The sequence below is a fragment of the Mesocricetus auratus genome, unplaced genomic scaffold, assembly GCF_017639785.1.
Source record: "Mesocricetus auratus isolate SY011 unplaced genomic scaffold, BCM_Maur_2.0 Super-Scaffold_100029, whole genome shotgun sequence".
Lineage (NCBI taxonomy): Eukaryota > Metazoa > Chordata > Mammalia > Rodentia > Cricetidae > Mesocricetus > Mesocricetus auratus.
In genome coordinates, this window is record NW_024429210.1 from 16468492 (window position 1) to 16477007 (window position 8516).

At 39.0% G+C, this 8516-nt stretch overlaps 1 long non-coding RNA gene across 1 annotated transcript in view; it reads left to right on the top strand.

The window, feature by feature from the left end:
* LOC110340918 overlaps positions 1 to 8208 on the top strand; it is an 8581-nt gene extending 373 nt beyond the window's left edge. The window contains exons 2-4 of the long non-coding RNA XR_002382755.2: positions 4024 to 4092; positions 6391 to 6459; positions 7964 to 8208. This is a non-coding gene — a long non-coding RNA (uncharacterized LOC110340918). The remainder of the gene's footprint in view (positions 1 to 4023; positions 4093 to 6390; positions 6460 to 7963) is intronic.
* Positions 8209 to 8516: the final 308 nt, after the last annotated feature.

Genomic DNA, 8516 nt, shown 5'->3' on the forward strand with positions numbered 1-8516 from the left:
AACAGACACATGAAACCAAGTGACAATTTGATGTTTGCCACAAGACAGTCCGTGCCAATTTGAAGAGGGCACGGGGACCTGAATCAGAGCTCTCAGTCCTGACAGTCCAGGCAAGGCGTGCTCACTGGAAACAAACCTGAAGAAACGGAGAAAGATGTGGCGAGCTGTTAAGCGATGGCAGAATCGGGATAAACAAATATTAGGATGATGTAGCTATAGGACAGCTTCCATGGTGGCTTTGACAAAGATTCTCTGGAACTTCCAGGATGACTCTCCTGGTGCCCCACTGCAGAAAGCTTAGACAGATTACACTCCAGACTTAGCTTACACATAGATGTGTAGGTTATGCAGGTTGCAAAGTGTTTTCTCTGTCAAACTGTGGTAATTTTTTCAAATTAAGTCAAAAAGCATGCCCTGGAAATGGGATGTGCTTTTATAGAAATGAATTATTGCTGTATGCTATACAGGAATTTAACACTCACAATGGTAGGCTAATAAGTAAGTAGGTAAGAACAGAATATTAAATACAAAGAAATTTTGTAGGTAAAGAGAAGGCATTGATGTTAAATTAGCTATGAAACCATGACTGTTTTAATTTTTTTGCCTTTTGACTTTTGTCTGTTTCACCGGTATTTGTCAGGGTACACTTTTGCCAGTCATGTCAAGTATAGCTGGTAGGCTTTCCTTTCACACAACTTTAATGATAAGTGACAGAGACGGCGAGAGGCACTCAACTGCCTGCAGAATGCATTAAAAATTCAAAACTTTACTTATCAGTCTTTTATTAAAACTTTCGGTAATTGTACAAAATTATTTTCCCACTGGGTTAGCTTTCAATATGGAGTACAATTATATTTCTGACACAAAATAATTATGGTTAAAAAAAACTGCTACAAGAGAAAAGAAGTATTTATTTTTAAAGCAAAATTCATCCATTTTATATCCACAAAGAAGAATTACAATGAAAAATTAAGCAATTACTGAGCCAAAGCTCCAGTTTTGAACATTTAACTTCCAGTAGTAGACAGCTGGGTGGAAACCCAGGCAATAGAACTGAAAAGAATTATGGGTTGTGAATGGAGACTTTATAGTCCTTGTCTGCTATGAAAGACTTACTTTCCTACATTTAATCTATCAGTGTTAGATTCACGAACATGGTAGACCAAAATGTTTTCCAAAAGAGTAAATATTGAGTATTAGTAGGTGAATTTCAGTGTGTTATCTGTGGGGTTTTTTTTTGTGTGTCTTTGAAGTATTCCTAGTTAAAGATTTTAATCCCAGATTTTGTGTGTTATGGCATGCATTAAAATAATCCCCAAATTGCTAGTTTTGCCATCTTCCCTTAAACAACAACAACAAAACCCCAAAGCCCAGTAAATAAATCTCTACAAAAACAGAATTCTTCTGGAGGTAGGTTCCTTTAAAGATTTAGAGATTAAAGAGCTGAGGATGCCTTTCAATGGAATGGTGCTTTCATAGAACGTGCAAGGCACTGGGCTCCATCTTCAGGACCCCAGAAACAAAGGATAGGAGCTATTGCATCCCTGGGATAGAACACATAGATAGATTGCTTGCTTAGGGTATAGGCGGCCTGGTCTTAAATCCCCTGAAACACAAGTATACTCACAGACAAACACAAACACCCAAATTTAAAGAGTAACACATAAATTTATATTTTAACCAACACTTTCTTAAAATCTGACATCACTTCTTATTGCTTTATTTGTACCCTGCCCTGGTGGTACATTCATTTGGTGGCACACTATACCTGAGAATGCTCTGTATGTTTAGTAAACACACAGTATAGTTTTAAGCAACTCCAGGAAAATCCCAAGATTTATGCCTTGTTTAAATCTCTGTTATTGTCCTTAACTAGCTCACAGTTTAGGATTAGATGAAACCAGATTTTAATTCGATGTGAAAAATATCTGAGGCCTCCCACAGTGAGGAGTTCATAGGTATCCATTGATGGTGGGGAAATATGGAGACTTGTATGTGTATTTATATTTAAAATTCATTATACTTCTATATTTCATTTTATGTACACAGCATAAATATATGGTCTGGTAGCCTAGAGATACAAATTCAAAATTTAAGTGGAAATTTTCATGGAGCATGCCCATCTCTCAATATAGACATGGAGTCCCATTGTCATGCTGATAATGTTCACAGAGGCTTGGAACTTTAATTATAGTTTTGGTGATACTATTAGCTGGTGTGTCCTTGTATAAGTCAACATTTAAGGTGTCTAAGGTTCTGTGTCTTACCTCTCCCTTCCTAATTCCTTCTCATATAAAGCAATATGAAATCTTTGAAAGGTCATTACCAACCAGGAACTTTCTCAAGTGTATCCATTTCGTTACTCATGTCACCTTTCTGAGGGCAATTCTAGTACCCTTTTCTATACTAGAAATGAATACTCTAAAGTACAGGACAAAGGTAAGAAGTCTGAAGGTTGAGAGGCAGAAGTCCAAAAATAGTTTTAAATTCTAAACTCATTCAATTTCCTATGGTAGTGTCACTTACTCATTTAAATAATTTATTGATAGATTATTTAACATCTGCTCTGTGATGTTGTGCTACTTGAAAATACCTCTAAGTGGAGAAGACTCTTGGGAACAAAGTCATACATACAATCATGTAACTAAGGAAACATCTAAGATAAAGTAGCCAGAAATGGTCAGAATAAAAAACATTAATATAAGTGCTAATGTGGAAGGATGGCTAGCTAACAGGGTAACTGGCCAAAACAGAGCAGAAGAAACACTAGTTACCAAGAGAGCATTGAAGAGAACATGACTGTTGCTCCCCATGGCTGGAGTCCATGTTAGGTACAGGAGGGATAAGAAGAAGTTGGAAATAAGACAAAAACCTAAAATACTTATTTTTTTCATTATGTGAAGAGTTACTGAGAAATATTTTGGCTTGAAATTCAATGGTTAAATGTGGTTAAAAGCTTCATTGATGTTCAAGGTGTGGGATCAGGGGGAAGCGTATCATGAGGTTGGGGACTGAGAAGTTGCTTTAGAGTGCTGAACTTACCTGCTTACCTGCTCATTCACTGAATTCTTTATTTCCCATGTGTCCATTGTGCATGAGACATTGTTCTTGATGTTCAGATGATACTAACGGAATAATCATGGCAAAAATCTAGCCCTTAAATTGTAGCAAAATTTATGTAGGATTACAAAGAAGGAACTATTTAAGGAGATCATGGGATTATAGAGAAGGCTTGTAAGGTACTTAGGAGGCAGCACTCATAGACAAGGCCACTAGTTGGGACTGAATGGTCCACTCTTAATATCTGGAAACAGTAGAGCATCCATCCTAAATAATCAAAACTGGTACCAACAGCTTAAAAAGGAAGTTTACTATTGAAAAAGTCTGTGACAAAGCTGTCAAACTGACTTTACATGCTCCAGTATAGGGGGATGGATGGCCATTAGGAACCTTCTTTGAACCATCAAGATGATTTATCGGATTGATAGGCAATTGTTCAGGAATTATGACCTTTCAACCCCAGGGGTCTCCAAAGCAAAACATGCTCTTGAACACTTTGATTTGATGTACTAGATAAATGAACAGACTGACTCTGGCTACCATGCCTTAGACGGGGCCCACAAAAGTAGAACCACTAGATATACAGGTTATATCATATGAATTTGTTATCAGACTCTGTATCATTCTCAAGCTTATTCATTGACTTTCCAATGAAGGTAAGAGTTAGATGCACCTATAGAAAATAATATGTTAATTTGAAGAAGTAAGTGAAATAAGAAATTAATATAGGAGCTTGAATCAGATTGCACACTTAGCAACAAAGCTTGACAGGTAACAATACCACCATAACCTGTATTTTTCCTTGCCTGTCAGGGTGGGTAAGGCTTTAAGGGTGTCTGGCCAAGTGGTTGGTTAGGACATCAGCTCTCCAGAAATCATCAGAGTTCTTTCAAGCCTGGTGGTTAACTCTTTTTGAGGCAGGTGAGGGGTCAGGTTCTTGACTGTCCTGTTTGTCTGCTCCAGGAGGAAGAGAAAGGCAACACTTGGCTCCAATCAAGGCTCCTAAAGTACTTGAAGAGGCTGAGTTAAAAGGTAGCAAAATCAGGCAAAGCACACACATGGTACTTTAGTTCTGTTGATGGTATGAATGAGAAGCATAGGTGGTCTGACTATAGAAGTCCGTGTAAGGATATTTTCAACAATAAAGAATGACTGTAGGAAGCATTGAAGGCAGACATGCCACACATTTACTCCCTAGTCATTGTCTCTTGATAGCTAAAACGTAGTACTGGAGCTGGTCTCAGATCTCATGGAGTTGGAGGTATTGGAGAGGACTGAAGCAGGGAGCTGCTTCCACCGTGGGGGTCTCATGTGAGTACACTGATGAAGTAATTTTAAGACACTGAGAGTCTAGCAGACATTTGAAAGATGAACAGGGTTGAGGAGCAATGAAAAACAAACATAAGGGAGAGAAGAAGCTGTTTTTCTTGCTTGTTCCCGATGTATGACTAAACAGGTCAAACACCTGTGAGAAGAGGGTGCTTCAGGGACACCCTCAGACTCAAATTGTCCATGGGTGTCTTGGAGATTGCGTCCTCCCCTTGTGCAGTGATTAGCTGCCTCTTCACACTGGTGAGGCTGCCAGTGAAGAGCGGGGCCTTCACCTGCAGGCGTTGCCATGGCAAAGGACACGTGGCACAGATTCAGGCAACATTAAAAGGCAAAAGTGAAAATGAGGGTAGAGAGAACAGAAGCTTGATTCAAGTGTATCAAGTCACCTCTGCCACTGAGCTTTTGTCAAGAACCAGACCAATCCCACCTTTGGCTTCTTGACCCATGAAGGCCCCCGAGTCCTGAAAATATGGTACATAAATCAACTTTTTAAAAAGTGCTGCCCGCTTTTGTGTTAACTTGCTGCAAAAATGCTTCTGTTTCTAGAAGAGATGAGTGGTTTCTTAACCCCAAAAGGATTAAGAAGTGGAAAGGAATTGGTTCATGAACAAAGTAAAATCATTTTTTTCCCTAATGCAAAATTGGCTAGCAAAGTAGTTGGTTTAACTGCAATTCTGAAGTTTTCTTTCATCGATACTGTCTTTATAATACACATGGTTTTTCAGGATAACCAATGCTCATTTCTCTGGAGTCAATCAAAGAGATTTCTCTCTTTCACTTGATTTCCACTCTGAATTGAATTTTTCTTTTATTTTCTACTTCCAAGTTTGTGCCTATTATCCTATTTAGTAATTAAGGTTCCATTATGGTCAGGTATCCTATATGTGATTACACTCTCAAATCTGAAAATTCTGTATCTATCTCTATTATCTATCTGATATATACCTATATCTTTGTGTATGATAGAGACATAATTTCTAGGTCAGGACATGACATAGTCACTCTCCATTTTGACTAGTTGATTCACTTTGTTCCTTATTTAATGGTAGTTAACAATAATGGTAAATAAGCTACATGCTGACTGCATAGCATTTGCTTGAGAATTTCTGTAGTGGATCTAGGAGGTTCTTATTCAGACCCCCAACCTTGTAGAGTTGAGTGCTGGTAGTTCAGATTTATGACATGATGGGAAAGGAGAATGCAGTGTATGGTGTATACAGTGCACATTGAGTCCCTAAATTGCTTGTGACTTCTTGTAAAAGAAAATGCCATGCCTCTCAGTCTCACCACCTTTATCATGGTAGATAAAATATGGCTTAGGTCATGGGAATGTTGTGAGTATAGAGGAACTTGGCTTGGATCAACACCTGTGGCTTTTCCTATGCATCTTTCTGCATTGACTAGGCATGATCAGCTGACTCTTAGGTGTAATGTCTACTAGGAAAAGGTTTGAAAATAGGATTATGTGCCTTAAGTGGAAGGGCTTTCAGAAAACTCAGTGAATAAAGAGACACTAAATAGTTAATTAACCCTCTCATCTCCTCCCCTTTCCTTCACTCTCTCTCCTTTCCCTTACCTTCTTTTTCTCCTTTTGCAATTACTAAAAATTAAATTTATTTATTAACTTGTGTCTTTCTTCATGTGCATTCACCCTCCTTCTCTAGCATGTGTGTACCATGACCCACATGTGGAAGCCAAAAGGCAACTTGTAGGAGTGGATTCTCTCCTTCCACTATGTCAGTTCTATGGATTGAGCCCGGAAAATTAGGCTTGGCAGCAGGTGCTTTATCTGTTGCACCGTTTCAACACACACACACACACACACACACACACACACACACACACACACACACACACACAGCTGCCATTTTTGTGGTGGAGACAAAGTCTATGTATGCCAGGCTGGTCTTGATGACCTTGAACTTACAACCTTTCTACGTCAGTCTTGAAAATGGAGATTGTAGATATTCACTACTCTGTCTTATGAATAAATCTTAGGTAATGGATTAAAAGAAGACGGCAGAAACAGAAGTTTACTGATTGGATTATGAGTGTCCAATATTTGAGGTAAGAACTATTCATAAGTTTGCCAGGCACAAAGACAATAGCTTCTATGTTTCAGTATCCCCATGATAGGGCAGTTTGAAGACTGCTTAGTCACATTTGCCAAGCCATTTTTCAAGATAATATTGTCTATCTGGAAAAAGTTATGCAGAATGATTGTCACAGATTTTTCTGAACATTGTGATCAAATTTTTATCTGATTGTAAAGTCTAACGTTCTGTCAACATGTCAAAGCCTTCTGTAAGATGCTCAGACACAAGTTTGATTACTCTCCACCCAGCAGCTCTATAGCTGTTTTACTTCATCCTGTCTTACAGGGAGGCCCAGAAGTTCTTTGATGGGACAAAAGAATTAATGCCAAACTTGAGTGAATTACAGCCGCTACTATCTAATTAAAATGATTTTGTGCCAGTTGCTTCTGTTGGGCTGGATCCACACATAATAAAATTTCAATTCTGTTTGTAGGCAGCCTGAGATAGATTTGAGACCAGCACTGCCTTTTAAGAGAGGCTGATCAAGCATGGTGTATGCAGCTTCTGTTTCTCTATCAGATGTGAACGATGACACTGCTGAGAGGTTGCCTTGACTGGCTCCTTCCATTGGTAACGAGGTAGCTTGCAGGGTCTGAGCGTTGACCCAGCCTGATCATCAGCCTCTCTTTGCCTAGTCCTTGGAATGGTGCAGCTGTTGTCAGTCACAGAGGAGAACTCCAGTTATGAACAGCTTTGCTTACAGCAACATGTCTCTACACAGGGGAGGGAGAAGAAAAGGAAAGGGAAATAAAACAGCCTTACAAAACCAACTCACCTAAAAAGTAAACATCTTTTTTTTTGTTTTATACGCCTGGCTCTGTTTATGTATATAAAACGGACATTATGGTGGAGTGAAAAAGACCCTCATAAAAATCCTTCTTGAAAACTATTGTTGCTGACAGCCGTGACCTCTGTGCGTCTGCATGTTTACCCATAATTCATAATTAACAAAGACATTAGAACTGCCACAGGAGAATTCTGGGCTTTATTTCTTTCTAACTGGGCAGTACTAATGCTGGAAGTGCTCCCAAATCAGTGATTTAACATTTCAGGAAATCTTGGAGAGGCAGCAGAAGCCTCCTTATATAGCTCATACGCTGGGACTTTGGCGATATGGATACGGCCGAGATAATTATTCAGCTCTCGTTATTGCTGTAGCTCTGCACCTGATCCCCGAACCATTAGAGCACTCTGCAGGTTATTACAACTATCAAACATCAAGGTCTCTTTTCTAGTCTCTTGACTGTGTGGTTATCATTTTACTCCTTTTAAATCCCCCATCTGCATAGAAAGCCTCTGTGTTTTTTACTGAGTTCTGCTCACAGCTTTCCCCCACCCTCTCCTTTATTGCTCCCCAAATGGAGCCCCTTTCTTACCAGCGCATTTGCATGAAAAACATAAACCTATATAAACCTCACGCATTTCCACTTGTATTGTTTTTATGCCTTTTCTCTTGTTTGATTTTTCTCTTCCAGGTCCTGTGCACCCTTTAATTTGGGCAGCAAAGGAGTCAGTAGAAGGGAATTCTCTTGAGCTCGAGGAAGCCATGATGATATAATTTGAGATTATGGGAGCTGTAGGTGCAAATGTTTAATCTCCCACTTATTGAGCTCTTTTCACCTTTTTGTAAGCTTCTGTCCATCTGTACCGTACATGATACAAAAACCTATGTATGCACAAGAGGATGTAAGGACAATTTGGATAAAGAAATCTTTTTGTTTGTTTGTTTGCATTGTGTACTTATTTAATGGGTCATTTCTTTTTATATTGTTTTTCCATTTCTTGGAATTTAAGATGAATCAGTCTTTGAATGAAGAATATTTTCAGTTTGGCTCACAATCTAGTTCTGCCATATCTGCTTCTAATACCCTTCTAGACAAACTAGAAGATGATCAAAACCAGACAGCTCTGCATATTCTGGGCACTGTGTCAGCTATCTAGGGGCAGGCAGTCACTTATCATGATATATAAAGGTACCATTATAAATGAAGAGTCTGGAGCAGACCTCTGTGGGTTGCATCTTAAGTG